Source organism: Labrus bergylta, chromosome 15 (genome assembly GCF_963930695.1).
Source record: "Labrus bergylta chromosome 15, fLabBer1.1, whole genome shotgun sequence".
In the NCBI taxonomy this organism is placed as follows: domain Eukaryota; kingdom Metazoa; phylum Chordata; class Actinopteri; order Labriformes; family Labridae; genus Labrus; species Labrus bergylta.
In genome coordinates, this window is record NC_089209.1 from 17097226 (window position 1) to 17118893 (window position 21668).

Here is a 21668-nt window from a genome sequence, read left to right on the forward strand (position 1 = left end):
GGTCAAAGCCTGGACATAAAATAGCCTAACAGCAGCACAGATTGACTGCAGGCCTGCTGTCATGTCCACTGTGTCTGTTTATTAGCAAGGCTTTGAGAGTCTGGCCTTATGTGCTAATAGAGTATACAGTTTAGACAGACAATCAATAACCATATATAAATAGTTTAAGGCTATAGGTGAACGCCTGTAAGGTAATACTTAGGCTCAGACTCAGCAGTGTCACATAGGAGTTTGCTTTACAGATGTTTGCACATTCACAATTGCTCCTGATTTTTTCAGAATCCATGGCAATGTCCTAATTTGTTATGGGAGCATCCTGCATAGAAAGAAGAAGAAGGATGACTCTGCCTCAACCACAGAGTGGCTGTGTTTATCTGTAATGGGCAGGCTTGCAGAGTCCATGTGTGTGTGTGTGTGTGTGTGTGTGTGTGTGTGTGTGTGTGTGTGTGTGTGTGTGTGTGTGTGTGTGTGTGTGTGTGTGTGTGTGTGCAACACCGACATCCTGCATCCTCCCCGCTCATCTACTTTTACAACCTATTAATTAGAGCGCTGCTATCACAGAGCCCATGGCAATCACTCTCCCTATCCCACTTTAGACGACAAATTTCTCTCCCTGTAACTCAATGGAGATGCCTTTTTTCTGTTTTATTTCAGTGACTCATTAATCACTATCTTTCAGTTTCATTTCGTCATATCCAAAGACTCTCATAAAACCAACCAGGTGTACATTCATGAAGGACTCTGTGGCACTAGCAGTATGAGACTTTTGTTTTCATTTTCTTTCTTTTTCTCTCTTCCTCTTCCTTTTATTCTGTCTTTTTTTTTTTTTCTTTCACACAAGGGTTTAAAGTTAAATTCATGACTACGACAGGTTTACTGGCAAAGTCAGGAAGGATATACCTGAATAAACATGCACTGTGTACATGCGTGTGAGTGGGCACACATGCACACATAGCCCAAATGCCCCTGCAGACCTACGGAGTGACTTTTGCAACTTGCGAACATACTGCACGCTTATGTGTCTATTTGAGTGTGTGTGAATGCCCACGCATGCCTGTGTGTATGGGGCAGGTTGTAATTTAGCAAGAGGAACATGGAGGCTCATGAAAGGGCAGGGCCCAGGGGAGCCATCAGTCTGAACGCGCTGTTCACGGGACGTGCCCTGGAAAGAGACCCAATGTCATTCTGTCAAAAACAACCCACACACCCTATCAAACAGCAGGGAGGATGAATGGATGGAGACAGGGAAGGGAGAACATTACAAAAAACACGGAAAATAAGTGTAATGACCACCAGAAGTTTTATAGACAAAGAGAGAGATGAAAAGATACACTTGTATCATTTGAAGGGAAGCGTGTGCAAGCTAGACCCCCATGGAAATACCCCATCATGACTTGGCAGAGATTGGTAAAAACTTAACTCACACTTGAACCCTTGCTGGGTTCTCCCGTGGACTGATAATGTCTAACAGATAATGACATCTGGGTTGGAGGTGTGGTCGATGTTAGCCACACTGAAAACATGTCACAAGTCAAATGTCTTTTCTGCATTTGTATTAGTTTAACTGTGAGAAAGAGAGCATGTTTATCGTCACACAAGCAGCCCCCCATCCTTCTTCAAATGATTCAGCACGGTGTGAAATACCAGCAGAGCAGCAGCTGTATAAAAAGCAGACTTTGGTGGCAGCTGAGCTGGATAACGTGACAGCTTTAAGATGATTCAATTTGCTGCTGTCACTCTCACAAATCTCTCTTTTTTTTTTATCACCGATGAGCGCCAGCATAAATGTAAAGCCAACATCTGTGAAACATCCAGCCTTTCCTGCCAGACTGCAATGATAAATGAATGACATACTGGGAGAAGTATTGGCAAGGATTATTTTAAACTGGGAAAGAAGGAATCAGCTTTATTATGAACAGATACTTTTTAACATGTGGAGAGCATGCTCTAATTTACTCTTCACAAACAGTGTTTTCTGGACAGTAGCTCTGCATGAGTCCCCGCCCCCCCACTGCACCCTAATCACTGAGACTTCCTAATGGATATCCTCTTGTCTCAAGAGCTCTCTGATGCTCTACTGCCCCTCTGGGATGAGGCCTTGTGTATCTGAAAGTCTGTGTATGTTGCATTACTATACTGTATGTATGCATGCACTGTAACTGGATAGGACTCTCCTCAGGGCTGTTCATTACAGGGTGTACTGTATGACCGAGAGACCTGGTTACTCTAACTGATATTTAACCCTTTGTGGTGGTCCGTCAAGTGTGGCAGTTTATGTACACAGGGGGTCATCCAAAACATAAATAGGCTTCTATAATATTAGGAGAAAACTACTTTTTCCCCCCTAATCATCTTCATTTTACAAAATAATGTAAAATGTGAACCTTTACCTTAAGAGTTTATAAAACAATGCAATACTATTTTACTGCACTAAATAATACTGTGATATACTAGTAGTATTTTATATAGTTTATAGTTTTGAATAATACTTAATACTATTCCATGTTTTTCCTTACTATGCTATGCTATGGTAAGCAATAGTATGCTTATTACAATACACTACAATATTTTAATAGATGCTCCACTAATGCTGTCAACATTTTGCATACTTTCATACTTTTCAGTACCACTTATGAAACAATCTCTGTTATTGTTATGATCTTTAGAATCGAAAAAGTACTGAAGCTATAAAGAAAAGAAACGTAAACAGCCATGAGCAAGAAACGTATTGCCACTTATATGTTTAAATTAGACAGTGTGCAGGAGTTTTCTTGCATTCTTGGAATACACAAGTATTAGGTGCCTATAAGACCCTTTTTGTTGCCGTGGTAATGAAACAGGTATATCGTTTCATTTTTATAGGAATCTTTCTAATGTTTAGAAAATCTAGTATCATAGCAATGCTAGGTTACACTTACAATATACTGTATGCTGATGTAACATAACCCTGTTTATAAAAATCTGTGGATTTTCAGAAAAACTTCTTAATGTTGGCCTGATTCACTTTGAAATGCCAGCGTAACTAGAATTAGCTTTATGGCTTTAAATGGCAAAGATTCTCTTTTGGAGCTTGCACACGAGCTTTGATGAATTAAAAGCCTTTATTGTCATTGTTTAACAGGATACAAGCAGAATGAGAGTGTCATTCCTGATTGGTACATAGAAGCGGTTGGATCTCATGGGTGTCAGTGAAAAATCAATAATGCCCTTTGCTTTTATCCCCCATAATACATTACAACCAAGATTTAATTGGATGAATCAGTATTCAGTATCCTTCCATTCACTCTAAAAATGTCTGTTGTTTCTGTGTTGACTTCCACAACAATACAAAATCTAGTTCAGTAAGGAAAAAACATCTTGATTCTGTCGAACTAGGTGCACTGTGGGTTCCAGGAAGGGTGATCAAAGACTCTTCCTTTCTCAGGGATCAAACAGCGAAGGGATATTTACTGCTCTGTTTGGTACGTGGACAGACAGTTTCATCAACAGATGAAGAGAAGACACCAGAAATGCTGTCGGGATAGTGGTAAACACAGAAGAGTGACATCAACATAACAAGCGGCCTCTGCTAGGTCCCCCCTAGTTGAGTGTTTGATGCAGAATTTCATTAATTAAAAGAAAACACAAAAAGGTATGTCAAAAGAGTGGAAACCTGGATACACAGCATTTTAAATGATTTTAAAACTATTTCATATTATTGAATGACCTACATGTAATATGTTAAGTAATTACTGGAGAACACAACCCATCCATATAGACAATAAGAGATAAGAGATATTAAAGATTTTTTCTCACAGGTTATTGTTTTTATGGTGACAATTTAACACTCACTATAAAAACACAAACACTGATTTGACAGTTGTTCCAATGGTAAAAGGAGCATATGGCCATTATTTGTTTAACGGATGATTCTCAGTACAAAACACCAATAAAATATATAATAAAATCCATTATGAGAACAAAAAAGCAGCAGAAACTATTGCTTTATGATTTGAGTGTGGAGTTAAAAGACACCTGTGTGTTTTTCCAGGAAGCCATTAAAGCCTGCTGATGGTTTGGTCATATCATTTATATTAATATAGACACATGGCAGATGTTTCATTATGTCTGCATCACTGACAGTCGCTCATCAAGCAAACTATACTGTATGTCACAAAAGATTAAGTATTCTGTATTTTATTTTTTTCAAGTATTTCCACATCCAAAATTATAATTCAGCCAATAAATATTTGAACTATTTCAACTTTGAAAATAAAAGGAAGTTATAATTACATCTGAATTGAGAGAAGTATACGATCATAGAATTGATTTACATAAAATAACATATTGTACAGACAATGATAACATTCTGAGAAATGTACCCTCTGAGAGTATGGGATCATGATTATTAAAGGGATATGCACCAATTTTTAATGTTGAGTCACACAAGGAAGCTGCTTGGATTCAAGCTACTTATTTTTTTACTAAATGGTTACCATGCATAGTGAAGCACTTTGTAACCTGATTTTAGAAACATGCTCTCTAAATAACGCTCATTATTATTATCATTAAGTAATGGGGATCCTGACTTGAGTAAATCTCGTGTAGATTTTATATTGTAATATTCTATCAAGCTCAGGTCTTACCTGCTATTGTGCATCACATCAAACAATTCTGTGCATTGTCGCTAATGACGGATTAAAACGTGCCTTCAAGCCAGATATCGCTCATGGAGGAGTAGCTCAGCCAGTTTACGATATTTAAGTTTAATCATCCAAAATGTCCAACCTCTCTCCAATTGGTCCTCCCTGTCCCTCTGGCCTGGCCTGTCAAGTCCTGTTCTGGAAACAGTTGAGGAGCTTGGCTGAAGTGGTCATCTCGTCATCCAGATGAATAACAGCCGTTCCAACAAGCAGTGGTGGGGTGGTCGAGCCCCAGGCCTCGGGCCCCAGCTGCTATCTCAGCTTCACAGTAAGTCTGCTGGGTGTGAATATTCATTTAGCTGGCCACATTATCATAGGCTCGCTGATGTTTGTGTTGGGGCCTCGGGGGTTTATATGGGGGCCGAGGGGCCCATCCAAACACATGAGGTGCAGTTTACTGCCAGCAAACAATGTAACATGTTTTTTATGATATGTCTCTTATGAACTCTACATTATTACAGCTTACACATTGTTTCAATAAAACCATTAAATAATAGTAGATCATACTGCAGGATATTAGCTCATAATAACCATAAATTTACTCTGTGCCTCTGGGACATCATATAAAGGAAAATCAGGAAGAATCCCATGAATATCTAGACACTTGCATTTTGATAATATTGTACTTGAAGTGCACACACTATGCCTACATTCTCCTGAAAAAACCTCACCACAGAATTCCTTTAAAACCAGGGTGGGAGCTGGCTGCTCTGACAGGACACAGAGTAAGTAGCTTTGGGCCTTTTTGGCCCTCATGAGGCCTCATCATCCTGAAGGCCTGGATGGCACAGGGATGTTGAACAAACTCAGCCCCTTGCTCTACTGAACCAAGTAATACTCTGCCAGTTGGAGGCTTTTAGAGTAGCTCTGCTCCCTGGGAAGATGTCTTTCACAGCTACAACATCGACAAATCGCTATTTCCTTGGCTTGACTTCCCCTTCAGAGCCGACTATACATCCCCCATGGTATACTTAGGGAGAGGGTTAATTCCCGGGTGTCTTCTGCCCTGTGCTGTTAATAAAATTGAGACCTCTGACTGGGCAGGAAAAAGACTCTATTTTGGGGGAAAGGCGTAGAACCAGGTGGTCAAATGCCTACTATTTGCTTTACTTGCAAATTAGGATGGATGAAACCAGCTGCTTGTGAAACGTTGGGGATTGGGAGGATACTGGAGGTTGACATTATTCTGATTAAAAACAATGGGGGACACAAAAGAAATCTAGAAAATGTAAGGAAATATTTTGAAGGATGGGAACAGGATGTAATCCCTTAACAATCCCTCACTGTGTTCAATAATTCCTCTACATGACAACGACAGCTTTACAGATTTGCAGACAGCTCCTTAGGTATTATCCACCATCTTTGGATTATTTATTCAGCCTGTTTAGGTGAACAAACCACAAAGTGTGGTGTCTCCTTTCTTTTCCAGTGGTCTCCTCTTCTGTCCCCCCTCCCTTTCCCTTCCCTCTCTCACAGGTTATCAGTGAACGGGGGCTCTCGTGGCGGTAGAATGGATCCTCCAGGTGATTGAGTTTTCAGCCAAAGCACCTTGAATAATTGAAGACGTGGTGGGCGAGCCGGCTCAAGTTTCGCGGTCGATTCAGATTACCATGTGTATACAAACAGATGGAAGTGCGTACGTAAGCACACGTACTTTCTTGTGCGTAAAGTTCACATACACAAACACACTTCCAGGTATTGCCAGGCTGGACTATGCAGCTTTGTGGGAGGCTATCTTGCACCTTTATCTGGCTTTATGGTCTGCCTCCCTCCCTCACTCACTATCTGTTGCACAATCTACTGCGGCTTCAAAACAACTTAATCCCTCTGATGGCAAACTGTGTTGTGTTGTTGCTATGCTGGCTAGATGTCCTGCACTAGGGTACTATTTCACACCATTGTAGCCTGCTTTGTCCAGTAGTTTTGTTTATCCTTAAGGGTATTATTGTGGAAATGAATTGCTCCATATGAAAGAGCAACGTGCCACTGATTGAAACACGCTTCCTTCATGCACTTGACACTTCAGATTTGTAGTTCACAGGAGCTGGAACAAAGAGTCCTGTGTTTGTCAGTTTCGGTTCACAATTTAAAAGACATAAAAAAGGCCTTTAGACTTTCTATATCTAATTCATGCATAGACAGTGTGTAATTATTTTAGCATAGATCAATTATTTTCTTTCTGGCGGATACTAAGTATACTAAGTAGTATATACTGCTAGATTGTTTTGTGTACAATATTGTGTCTCTACAACACAAACATTTATGAGCTGATTATATGCTTAAAATGAAAAAAAAAAAAAAACATAATTATCAGTCACTACAGAACTGAATATGAGAAACGTCTATTTGGACAGCAGTAGAGGTCCATGTAAAGAAGTCCTCACTACATCAGCCCAGGGTTTGACTTTGACCTGCGACTACTTAGTGCATGACATCACTTCTCTTTTTCACCATATTTCCTGTTTTTTTGTTACTCCAAACAATACCATGTAATAAAGGCAAAGGCTAAATAATAATGTATTTCTCCTTCAGGGAAGAAAGGGAATAGATGTATATAATGGATAGTTGAGATCACTCCTTAAGACAAAAATATCCCCCTAGGCTGTGATACACGGTGATGTCACGCATCTGGCTGGCCTCTGCTGCCACTGTGACACCCGATCACGTTTGGCATGGCCTTGGTGCTGTTCATGGATGTTGGAACAAGTGTAATGTGACAGCTCGTTCCTTTCACATGGCATCCGTCTGATGTCGTCTCTGCACACGCTGGTAGGCTTATACTGCTCAGTTACAGCTCTCTTCAGTGCCAGGACACAGGAAACACAGATCTATTTGGATCACTTCTGACAATTGATTTGGATCAGGTTTGCATTTTGGAGATGCTTGTGGCTGTTAAGTTTGACTAGACATTGTTTAGAAGATGCTGCCAATGGCGCGTGTTCAAAGTCATCACTTAAAGTCATTCAGCAAATGTCATGAAGCAGGCCACACCTGCAGCATGTCAACGCTCCAACGTTATTAATGATAATACAGCTAGCTCACAGTTCATATTTCAGTACTCTAATTATATTTTTTAAAGGCCTGGAAGAAAATAAACAGTCACCAGAAAGCAAACACTTTCATTCCTCCTTGGGTCCATGACATACTGCCACTGTGTGTGTTAAACGAAAGCTCACAACTAAGCAAACTTTATCTAAAGACCATGGGATTCAGTAAAACAAAAGGCTACAGCTTGTTCTGTCCACCTTTGCCTCCAAGGTGGGGAATGAACTGTCAACTACTTTCCTTTCTCAGGTCATCTAAACTTTACAACCAGATATCTGCTTATAAAGGCAGGATATGACCTAAGAAAGATGCTGCAAAGTGTGATGTTTACAACACATCCACACAATAGAGTTTAATGCTATGATGGCAGTTTTTTTGCCTGATATCAATGTAACATAAGTGAAAGTGGGAAAAACATGTGAGCAGAAAAGAGTATGGAGCAGTTTAAGTATGTGCATGAAGCTCGATCGAGTCATGCACTGGTCGCATTATATAAACGTCATCCTCCCGTCCCACTAGTAGTGATTTTTCTGAATATTACGTGAGGTGTTCACACATCTGCTCATCCCGACTTCTTGCTGCAATAGGGGGCTGGCTGGAAAAAGTCCAGAAAAAGCTTGGTTGAAAAAATGTGCCCATTTGTGGTCACATATGCAGCTCCCCCCTAAAATCTAGGGAAATTTTCTTAAGTTTTGAGCATGTGTCGAATGGCAATTAGTAGTATTTCCAGACATGTGCCCTCCTCATGCTTTCATTCTTACAGGATGACAAAGCTGGGCAGTTAACACCTGGTGGACAAACAACCATCGGTGGTAGTGTGGTTCTGGAGTAGGGAGAGCCTCTGGGCTTCCACCACCTGCTCCATTTCTCACATTCTGTCACACCTTAGAGGACATAGCTCATCCGGTCCACAACCCAATTACTCCACGACACGTTTAACTGCCATCAAACGCTACACAGCAGGGGTGCCAGGGAGCCGCACAGAGCCGGGCTGTTGCCATGGCCACTGTCACTCAGCAGATTTCCAAGTATAGATAGAGCTACTGAGAGCTCTGTGATTGGTCGTTGGACTATTTTGACCAACAGAGACAGGACCAATTCTCACAACAATCACAGACACTGTTGTTATGCAACTGAACCATTAGAATATGCACATTTGGGAATACTGGCCGGTCCTACTTGTGAAATTGGAAGCATGTCAGCAAAAGTGGTCAAAGAGGATTTGTAGAATCTCTCTTTGCATATCAGATAAACCATGAAGTAACACCATGTGCTCCCTAATATGAGCTGTGAAAGTAAATGCAACCCCCCTGAGACAGAGCTTTTATACAGGAATAGGAACAGGAATAAAATAAACAAAAGGAATTCATATTGTATTCATCTGACAGAGAAAAACCCAAAACGATTATGTTTTGAGTGAAGTCTCTTTTTTTATAGGTGTTCAAAAACACCTGAGTAATTCCCTGCAGAAGCTCAGTTAGAGCTAAACATGCTGGGACATAGAGAAAGGGAAAATAAAATTCCACTTACACAAGATACCACACACGCAGTGAGCCTTTCCAGATGACCAACAATCAGACAAGTATGTCAAAATCAGCTGATAAGAAACCTCTTAGCCACAGTGGTTTACCACAGGAATAACTGGTAATTTTACCGCAGTGATAAGGTACCCAAGAAGAGCTGTACCGAACACATAGAGTACTTTTATTTTAACATTGTTAAGATCTAATCAATCCAATGTCAAGGATAAATGTCATTAACAAAAAAAGATGAAGAACAGAACTATTAAAATATTTTCTAAAATGGGGTCTCTGTTTCTGATTTATCTTTACCTTTTTTATAAAGCCAGAAAATGGATTGTCTCTCTTTGTAGTGTGGTTGATTCCATGTTTTTGGCGTCAATATGACAATTAAGAGGAAAGCTTGAAAAAAAAAGAGAAGAATAATCATGTCATGATCTGGGTTCTATTATTGATCCAGAATCTCCTCTGCAGCAGTGATGAAGTCATGTCTTCCTATTTGCTTCTTTTTGGTCACATTGACGGCATCAACAACAGGAACAGGACACAACTAACACGCTCATTTCCCCCAAGCTCTGTTTCCTCTGACTCAATGGGCCATGAGAGCAAGACACACAGGAATACACACAGATTCACCCCGTTATATGCACAAGAACATACTAACTACACATGTTAGCGCTATAATCAACATATAATTGTATCGGCCTACAATTGAAATAAAGAGTTCAAATGGTCAGTAATAAATGCCACAGTATGTCCCCTCTCTATCAGGGGACTTTTAGGGCATCAAAGTAGGGGAAACTCTGTGCCGCTTAATCATCATGGTGTGCTGCAGGGCAGCGCCACAAACACGCCGCTGAGGCCAGATACCCAGCCAAAACTAATGTGGAACGGAACCCGGCTGGGTCTTTTAACCATTGGACTCAGCACAGATACTGTACAGGGAGGGGGGGGGGGGGTTACTAATAGGGACCAGAGGTCTGTGGTCTACGTGATACTGACCAGAAAGACCAGACGGCCGATGACTGATCTGAAGGGAGGAGGGAGCAAGGGGGGTCATTAAGGAACTGCTCAGACTCTAATCATAGAATAACACTCCCTCTTTTATCTACCTTCAGCTCCATTTTGCCATGAGAAAAAAACTAAAGAAGTGTAATCCAAGCTCGGGTACAGCAGCGGGTCTTGCTGAAGTTCACTGATGAGACTTGACGAGGGAACATCTGCAAACCATCCGCTTGGAATGAAACTCAAAATAAGGGCAGCCTTCCCAAAAAGGGGAGGATTAATTGGATTATTGCGAGGAGTCCTTGTTGGCCATAGTCATGAAGTGATTCAGTATTTATATTGTGCAAGAAACGGATGGTTGCAATGTATCATCCTCTAAAGTTTATCTCTATTTTGCTTGCCAGGAGTGTGTTTAAGGCACAATGTCAGTGCGACAGTGAGTAAATGTTTGGTTTAAACTGTAGGAACTGCAATGTGAATGCACTAAAATATCATAATGTCTGTAGTTATAGAGGTGGAGAGGAGCTTTAAAAAACTGTAAAAGTGCCTCAGATTAGAACCAAGAGAGCTACAATAAATATACAATGAACACATAGGATGTGTGAATTGGCTCATTCAGATAATTTGCTTTGACATTTCCATTCCTGAATAGTGAGCAGATCCAGCGCAGATCTTAAACTGATTAAAAAGGCCCCGAGGAAGGAGCAAGGAGGGCATTAGTAAAGAAAACAAAAAGGCGAGGGCCCAGAGCGGCTTATCGCTGCTGTGAGCCGGGGCACTCTTAATTCATTGTGAATCAGCTGAGTCGTGTGCTGAAATAATCATCCCCTTGTTTATTTGCGCAGGCCTTGGCACAAGCCTTTATCTTTAGCCTGCTAGCAGTCGCACCTCCTCCCTCTACGTCCCTCCTCCTCTGTCTGTCTTCTCAAGAAAACTAAACACTCATCTACAAGGAGACAAAGGACAGAGGGTCACTGGAAACTGCCTTACCTAATCACCACTTGTTTTCTGTAAGCTTTGCTAGCTAGGGAACATGATTGGCCCGGGTAACTGACATACCCTTGAGGGAAAACCTGCCTTTCAGACAAGCATTTGTAATAGTTGTAAAATTGAGGAACTCCCCACAGAAAGTCACACCCCAGACTACATTACTTGGCCTTGGCATGACAGGCAAATCAGCCAGTGATTGAAATGTAGGTATAACTTAATGCATAAAGTGACAGCATCTAAACCAAACCACAGCTACATTACCTATTATACATAATTATACAATCAGAGACATGTGTTTAAAGTTTGAGAAGCAATTTATAGAAACGTCAGTTACATTTCCTTCAACGTGAGGCTCTCAATCATCATCCATGACAAACTTTCAATCACTCCAGATTGTCTGGATCTGCGAGGAAACCATGAAATCAAAACCAGCATGCCTCATTACCTTTCTCTCTGATGTACGTCGCTTTGGATAAAAGCGTCTGCTAAGTGAATTGTAACATTGTAACATTGTAACATTCATTTGCATATGTGCTGGCTGATTCACTTAGAAAGCTGGGGGGACAAAATCCCAGAAACTGAACAGAGGAGATTAAAGGGACAATCCAGACGTCAGTGCTCTTGCTCAGTATAGTCATCGGTCAACAGGAGAAAGTAGACATCTGTTACTACACATTTAATGAATAAAAGGAATCAAGAAACAAATTTTGCAATCAAAAGAAAATTAAACAGATTTTAACTCGTTTCATGATATTTATAGTGTTCACATGACGGAACCAAATCCTTGAAACAGACTTTTTATATTCCTCACCTCTGGCCCCATGAACTTTCAGTTTGCATGCATATCAACTTGGCACCGTCTCCATTTTGATTTCCATTGTGGCCGGGTCTGTCATTAAGAGGGCAAAAACAATGGCAAGAATGAATGGTGCCACAGCAAACAGCTCCCTTGTGAATCTAAACACAACAGTTCCACATCGAGCAGATGAGAGTGTTAGGGTGCACGTTGTACTCGCTGCAAATCATATTTCGACATTAATGTCACCAGTAGAAGCTCATTCCCACACAATGACTGTGAATAAGCCCATAATGGAAGATAAGTGAGAGAGCAGCCTGTGTCTTCAGGCCCTCTGTGCCCTCCCTTTGACCCCTTGATTGTGCTATTGTGCAGTCTGTCGTGCCAAATGTTGTAGGCCTGTTGCTAAACAAACCACCAAACAATTTTTAGGGCACTCCTTTGAATATGTGCAGTATGATTCAACAGTATTTATTGGCAGTGCGATGTTGACATAAGAGTGACACACACTCAGGATCAATTCAAGACATTTCAATGTTTGGTATGACTTGAATGTGTTGAATGTTTCATCACCTCACAGATGTTTGTGTATCGTCCTCTGCATGCTTTCAAGAAAATTGCTCTCTGCCATCACTCCATCCACCCTGCTGTTCCTCCTCTTAGCCAGCATCACTGGCCTGTTTCAGCAGATTCAACCCACGCTACAAATTCCCCCTGCGGGATTTTTGTAATAGCAGGACACAGTGAAGGAGAAGGAGATGCACTTATTCCTTTTTTTGCCAAGCATTTGGAAAGAAGATCACACTTTACACTTAATATGAAGTTATGGTGCGCAGCTGGTGACATTAGCTGAGCACAAGGACTGAAAACTGGTAGCGACCGCTAGCTTGAGCGATCCAAACATAAGAAAAATCAACATCAAGCACTTTAGATGCTCACTTGTCAAAAAACATGTCTTGTTTGTTAATTCAGAGCACGCATCATGCATGTTTGCAAAAAGGCTGTCAGCAGAGCTACAGGAGCTAGTCAGCTATCGAGTTTGATTTACCGTTAAGCTGATATTTAATCGTGCGTTCAGGCAGAGATCTGTGTCTGCCCTCTGGGAGGCAGGAGAGATTTTACTACAGTGATGTGTCAAGTGATATTGGATGACTCAGATAGGTTAGCAGATGGCTAAATTCCCCCTTAAAGCTCCTGTAGGTTGTGTTTGGTTTTATGAAACACACTGAAATGTATACTGATGCCTCTGTATGACATAAAGGTTAGCAAGAAGATTGACTATATCTTGTCTGTTACAGCTGCCAAAAAGTTGTGTCTGACAAAGCAAGTTTCACAGTATAGATTCACAGTAAGGGATATATTTGACAGATAAAAGAGAGCAGGAGGATTGTTTTTACAGAATACTGTTACAGAATATTACTTAAACATGTAGAGGACAGGATGCGTAAATAAATAGGCTACCACTTTGTCCACAGAGGTTGCCAATATTAATAAAAACACTGTGTACTGTACGTTTCTCACAAAAGATATAAGCTAGATAAGAAGCAACAGCCAGGAGCAAATTAGCTTAGCTAAAGGCGTGATTCTTTTCAAAGGTTATATTCTCAGTTTAACAGAATTATCCACTCATCAGTTTGTAATTTCATTTTTGACCTTGCCCCTCTTATTTCATGATCTACACAGAGCTATGCTAACTGCTAGCTGAGTGATATCAATCCTTTCATCTAGAGAAATCAAACGTGTGTTCAGTGGCTTTCCTTTTATGTCTATGACGCACATGTTTTCTCAAAATGAATTAGCCTTGTGCAATAACAATACTTCGAGGTTCAGCTGCACCACAAACAGAACAGTTTAAGAGTCAGTATTTTGTAAACATTTGGTCTTAGCTGTTTTCCACTGCAGGAACAGGTGGAGTCATAGCAGTGGGGCACTAATACAGGTTTAAAGCGCTAAACTCCTGCTGTTCTCACCTGTCAGCATGCCACAAGCACACTACTGCATGAAGCAGCTTTTCCACTCAATTACACTCAGTGGGCTTGTAGTGGCTGCCAATGTCAGCAACCAATTTAACGGGCTGCTACTCTGCATATTGAACAACAATCAACTTCAATTTCACCTTTATATTTCGGCTTTTTTCATCCAGCATTGAAGCTGAAAAAAATACCTTTAAAAAGAAAAAAATACTTTTAAATAGGCAGTTTTTTAACCTGACAAGCCAATGGCCTGAAAGATTAGAAGTATGAAAAGTCTGGAGCATCATCACTTTCTTTTCAGTGAGGGGAACACTTGGATGCAGGGGTCTTTGGTCCCCATTACTGTTATCAATGTTACTTAAGACTCAAACGCCCCTCTCACATGCGCACACACAACAGCAGGATTATACTGCTCATTGGTTAGCTCAGCCTCCAAGTGTGCCTGCCTTTTTGAATAAGTGGATTACCTTTAAATCAGAACAAGAAGGTGAAGAGTCTAAAGAAACACATATTTTAATAAGGGGGGGGGGGGGTCAGTGATGAATTAGACAGCGTAAGACATATTTCACTAAGTGATTATGTTAAAAAAGTTAAAGTTCCTGTGACGAGTTTAAAGTTGGTTATGAAACAGACTGATGTTAATACTGATGCCTCTATATGCACTGCAAAAGCAAACAAGTCCATCAGTGAAAAGACTGATTATGTTTATACTGTTGTAATTAATGACTGAAGCTGTTGCCACAGGGTAGGTGGCAGGCCTAGTGATTGACTGCACACTACCGAAACAGCCACTTTCCATGGCAAACGTTCTTGATGAGTGATACATTTGACTGTTAAATGAAAGCAGGATGGGAATTTTCACACAAAAATAAATAAATATGGGCGCTGGATAGCCTGGTGGCCTCGGCCCTGCTGCATGTCATCCCCCCACCCTCTCCTCGCAACGTTTCCTGTCTCTCTTTAGCTGTCCTATCCAATAAATGTAAATACCACCCAAACTTTAAAAAAAAATGTATAAATCACAGAGACAAAACACGATCACCAGAGAAATAAGAGGTATCTCTTTGTCCACAGGGGTCGCCAGAATCCACCACAAACCGAAGCACCTTACAGGAGCTTTAATATGAGATGAATGGCAAAATTACAGAAGACAGATGGAATTTTTTGGAAGAAAAACACAAATATTTTTTGTAACTTTTAAACCCAACAGAAATAGAGCATTCATATAACACATGTGAGAAGGTATATGTTGCTGTTGACCAGCAGAAGCGCACCAAACTTAGACTAGGAGTGTGTATGGTGTCACATTAAAAACAAAATGAAGACCCACATTGCAATACTAGTAGCTTAAAGTGCCATGGTGGCTTCAAGTTAGAAAGAGGGAGGAGAAAGGGAAAAAACAAAGTGTTATATTTGACAGCAGGTAGCATGAATGAATAACTGGAACATTTATGATTTTTAAACAGCTGTAAATTCTTTGAGCAATCTGATACAGATATTAATGCAGACATAGAATCACATCTGGTCTAAGTCAATGTTGGGCTGCCATCATTAATTATGAGATGAAGAAACTCTCTAGTGGACACATGTTTTCAGTCGTCCATAAGGCAAATACTGATTTACAGAAACTGAAAACAAATTGTAAATAGATCAAGAGTAATGGGGCAGCACTGTTCATGATCTGTTTACTATGCTTACAGGGGTTAAGAGTGCAAATTTGACCAAACAGTTGTTGTACTCATCTATTCGATATTGTTCACCTCATCTCTTTGATTCACTAGATAAACCTTTGTCAAATGTTTCCAGATAAACGTCACTTAAAGTTATATTAAAAGACCTCTTGTATGAATGGAAGGGGCCTCTGCTGGTCTCTGCCAAGCCTCTGCTCTCCCATGCAAAGCTAAATGAGAACAATGTGTATCTCTGTTTGATGATAGGGGTCTTCGGTGGCCAGTGAAGAACACCCAAACTGTAATATGACCTCTTCATCCAGAGGGAAAAAAGATCATAAATGCTCAGTCAATTACACACATTACAGCGACAAGCAGGGCGCAATACACAAACAGCAAAACGGAGACAGAGACAACATAGAAATCTGTGTCGGCACAAAAGGAAATTACATGACCAAAAACATCGGCCCCAGAGAATAACTTTAATAAACTTTCAAATCCTCGTGTGCAAGTTTTAATAACATGAACTTTACCCACAGCTACGCCTCCTCCCAGCCAAAGCAATCATTTATAAGCCAGGCTCTTTTTATGCAGCGGCCTGCTTTTGGTCACGGCTTGTTTGCAGCAGGATGCTCTCATCAAAAAACTCCTTATATTGGATGCAGGTGAACATGTACGCAATGTCACGGCTCATACACCCTTTATCATCCTCCAACAAAAGAGCCCAGCTTGCTGAGTTAGCCCGCCACATCGACACACTGTGTCACAAACAATTAGATCAAAACCTTTTAAATGCTTCCTGCCAGTTAGCCTGCATCTGTTTTCTATTTACCTGCCTTTAAAGACCCTGGACCATGGGTAAGGAAAGTACCCGAGAAAGAAAGAGATCAAACCAGGCAAGATGGGGTAAAGAAAGTGTGCTAATCCCGCTGATTTTGGAAAAGGCTTTTAGTGGAGGTAGTTTGCCTCGGTTATGACTAAGGGAAAACACTCCAGAGTGTGTTTCTGTTTGCTGCTCCCATTAAACTAAGTAACAGGGTTAGCTCTTCCAAATTTTTTAGCTGTTTTGTAGTTTTTTTGGCAAGACCTCTTGAGTGTTGTTGTGGTTAACGGAGGCCACAGAATAATTCAATAATAGTGGTCAACTTCAAACAAGAGTAAGTGCAGTCGGAGTCCCTCGTAATATTTTTTGTCTTTTCCTTTCCTCTTCTTCTTATCCAACTTTTCTTGACCCTGTGACCTTTTTAAATCAAGATCAAGTAAAAGTGGATAAGAAAGGACTTAGGAAGTACTTTTTGGACTTTTGTCCATACACTTAGTCAGTTCACAAATGCAGTTCCCCAAGCTAAACGCATGGCTAAAAATGTAGTTGTGTGATTGTGAAACTGGAAAATTCAAGAATAAAGAAAATGAAAAATTAAGAAAAGGTTGCTGGATTCACTGATGCTGACACAATATCAGGTGTTTCCTTTCTTTGCAACGGTTATGACAAAGTGATAAAAGATATTCCAAACTCATACTACATCAAGTGGAAAACTATCGTCAAGTGATTCTCTTCCAAACGTTCCTCAGTCCCTCCGATGACTGATTGACCCTCTCGAGGCTTCTTTAGATGCAAACAGTTTTTCTTTGCTCAGCTTGTTATTTAAGACCCTTTTTGATGCCTGAGTTACTGCGTCTCTCATTTGGCCAGGTTGCTTAACAAGCGATGAGATCTGAACCGCGAGCTGACGCATCGTATTACTGCTGGGCAGGGCACTCAGGTCAGGCCCAGGTTACACCTCAGACACTGAAGCACTCAGCTCAGAAAGGAGAGCAAAAGTCAAGACATGTCCTGGTTCAGAGGAGAAGCAGATGTGTCTATCTCTTTAACTATCAAACTTAGCAAAAGACTATAATTTCAGACTTTTCCTAAAATAAGGAACTCGTTGCCTCATCTTGCTGAGAATATTGACCTTTATTGTAACACAAAGAGCTTCATAAAACGCTCATGATTTCCAGACGTCAGCGTCAGTCTGTAGGATCAAACAATGTTGAATGTCTCGCTCTATATGCCACCTGAGCTCCTTTTTGTTCAGCTTTCCATGTGTGAGTTCCCCCTTTCTTTTACAATGTAAGGAGCTTCAAGAGGGCTGGGAAAACGCTATATAAATTCACTCCCGTTATTGTCAGCATATGTCGGCACCATTGTGTCTCACTGCAGTTATTGTGCTCAGCCACATTTGTAGGCTAATGGTTTAAGCAGAAGGAGAGCCACCTGAAGGAGAGAAGAAAGTGTTTCAGTCATGCTACCAAAGTGTAGCCTGTTAGCCTGGGTGTAAATGAGCTCAGAATAACTTATGCAATATAGCTGGTAGAACAAGGCTGCAATTATACTGTAAATATGTTTAAAGCACAAACTATAATGATGTCCATTTCTTTTCATCTCAGAGTTGCTGAGAATGCCCAATAAGCTGAAACCCAATCGGTGTCACTAAAGCTTGCTGCTTGCCAAAAACGCCAAACTAACTGAGGTGTTGCATCCTGGTTGATTGTTGGATCATCACATTTTAACGCTTCAAACCTCCTCTCCTCCTTTTTTCTTCCAGGTGTGTTCCTGTGTTTTCACTTTCTAAGTAGAAGTGCTTTCTCTTCAGCCCCAAGCTATATTTACAATACAATAGTGGAAAAATAAATTCTGCTTTGACGTGTCATCACCATCAACAGACTAAGCTTGTCTGCTCTGCAGCTACTGTATTATATACACGCAGACACAAAGAGACTATAACCCTTTTCACACATACGGAAATCTCCTGAAAAGCTCCGGAGATTTGGCTACCCGGAGGTTCTTTATCATCATCACAAATCATCATGTGTGAACGCAAACAGCCGCATTTTTCACGCAGACTTTACCCGGAGTTTATCCGGCCAGACCCCTAGTATTTTTTTCCGCAGAATATCTGAGTGAGCTGATGTCTGAACGCGGCAGCATATACTCTGGAGATTTCAATTTGAGCCAATGGAAAGAGAATGACGTTTATATACAGTGACTGCCTAAAGTGTCTGCTCGCGACCACTACGATCTCCGTGCACGTAATTAAACGGCTGCATTCTGTTTTCTGTTCGTCAGTATGTTTGTTCTCCGCTCTTTTGTGGATGTTGTCATTTCATTGGATTACACATAGCATTGACATAAAGGCAAATATTCTCCTTATAACATTGTGTAGCAGACTCTGTTGCTACGCCCGCTACTTCCGCGTTGTTTTTACGTCACGTCTTACCTCTGGAAATCCCCCGCGCCCCCTCCCCTCTGACAGGGAAAGTCTCCAGCTGTGAGGAGCATATGTGAACGGCTAGGTCGGGAGAATCTCCGGAGAAGTCCTCCTGTAAATATCTAGATATTATCCGCAGTGCATATGTGAAAACGGTTATATTGTACACAGAAAAATCCAGCATGCATACATACAGAAACAAATTACAAGGGCACCCAAAGATCACAATTGTTTCCACAGTTTTTTTTGGTTGTATATTTTCATTGTGCCATGTGTTTGTAATGGGGGCATGGTGTCAGAAAGATAAGAACAACAATGCATGAGGGAGAACATGTAGCACACTACAGTTTATGAGAAGTTTTAGTGAAAATATGCATGCGATATTTCGATAAGAGACAATGTAAACTATTTGGACTGCTCTCAATAACCGAGCATCCGCACATCAATACCAACTGAAGGCAGCTATGCTTAGCTAACAATGCAGCAAACTGTGTTTTTAAAGTAAGTGTTTACGGCTATACTGGAAACCAGTGAGTCACTAGAAACCAGCGGGTATGAAGTTGACAGGAGTTAATTTCTCATCCAGAGTGATGACATTTTGGACTATGTATCTGTTAAATGGAATATATATTTCACATTATACAGTTTAAAAGAAACCATTGGAAATAATTAGGAATATTTTGACTGACCCTGTAAGAAAAGCTTTGTGCAGCTGTGTTTGAGGAAATGCCTTTAATATTATCTTTTTCATGTTTTCCTTTCCATGTGAAATATTCTGGCCCAATAGATTCAAGCTGAAAAGGTTTAAACATTAAAAGTTATTTTGTTCCACAGCCCAATGCAAAGAGCAACAAGCTGTCTTGTATTTATTTATTGACAGACAGACAGAAGAAAATTCTTCATGCTACATCATTTCAATTATTTATCTTAAACCAGTCAAGTTTGACCTCTCTGTACTTTAAATGCATTTAACTACGTTTTGATTTGTATTGCATCTGACTTAATATCCAGAAGAAATAAACATCTTCTTCCCACTCTCCCTCCATATGATGAGAAATCTGCATTTTGAAAGTTCCTCCCTTGTTGATCTTTTGGCCTGCTATGTTTTCTCTCTCTCCTCCACTCAAAATCCTGATCCAGACAATCACCAGGCGAGCTGTCGTTCTTCCAGCCGCTGGAATGTCTGAAAACCTCCCGTTGATTTCACAGGAAAAAAAAAAAGAGGGAAAGGGGTAAAAATGAAATGGATTTTTTTGTGTGGCGATCTTGGCAGCAACTCAAATGTCATAAGAAAATGAGTCATGGATCCCGTTCATTTAAAGAGACAATCTTTTCCATATTACTGTGTGAAACACTGCTTTCAAAAAAAAACACAGTGGGAGACAGGAAGGAGACTTATCGCTTTGATTTTGGCTGATTGTGGCCAGAGGCAGCACTGTGGGGCTGCTGCCACACACGACACACACTGCTGTAAAACACTACTTTCACAGGAAAGTAGGAAAGGTAGGAATCATGCACACAAACCACAAATGAATACCTGCCAAAAATGATGGATAACATTAATATCAAGGCGTCTTATGTTTAAACTCAACATTGGTAGTAGTTCAATAAAATGCATGTTTCTGTTGATGAGTAAATAGAGTTTTTTTGCATTTGGGTGAACGTGTATTTTGAGACTTATATCAGCTTTCTAAAGAGGGCTGCTGCAGCAGACTAGGTTGAAATAATCAAACTATCAATCTTCCTGTCATGCATTGCTTGAGTGAAGTCACACTGCACAACGCTGTCCAAGCACTTAAATGAGTTGTAGAGAAAAACCTCCAGAGTCCCCTCAAGCTGTGTGCAGATTTCAGATCTCAAAGATAAGAATGAACCCCAAACAAGATCTCACACGCAGGAAAAGAGATAAGGAGAGTGTCCATGCTGTGCTGCGTGCAATGAAACAGGGGAAAAGAAAGGTACAGCAACACTGATCTGTTATCAGTCAGATTGAAACGCCATTGATGTCTAACACAGAGACGCAGAAACTGTGGATGCAGAAGGAGACTAAAAAAAGGGGGGGGGGGGGGGGGGGGTTCTAGAAAAAAAGGGAGGGATACAAAAACTCTGTGCTTGAACAGGTCACAACTGATGGCCAAAGGTCCAATAAGTTTATGGGTTTATATGTGTCCAAAAAATAATAATTGAATGGTAATGTTTTTATTTCTTATAGTTATTCTGTACAGTGTTATAGTTTACCGCTTACTGGTGAGCTGAGGAGATTGTCTCAATGAAACATGATTTTGTTGAGAATATAAATAACATTGAGATGTCACTGAAGAGTGGCGGTAAAAACAGCATCGTACATCGTAAATTAAAGCTTTAAAAATAAAAGGGCTAAATAAGAAAGTCAATCCTGCATGTTTATCACTTAAATGTGTTCCCAGGTTCATAGTTAAATCTCTACACTCTCCTAATATTGAGTGTAAAAACACATTAAGTGGTGCCCTGGTGGTCTCAGGCTTAAGGCACTTAGTATAAACCACCACATCCCTGATTCATGTCCGGCCCGGGACCTTTGTTCATGTCATTCTCATTCCCTCTTTCCCCTCATTTCCTGTCCTCCGTCTAATTATGGCTCACAATGCCCTTAAACATAATGTTAAAAAAAGGAACATTGCAACAATGCAGATAGTATATTTATAAATAACAGGCTACATTTCCTGTATGAAAAAATACATTTTCTGTACAAGTTTC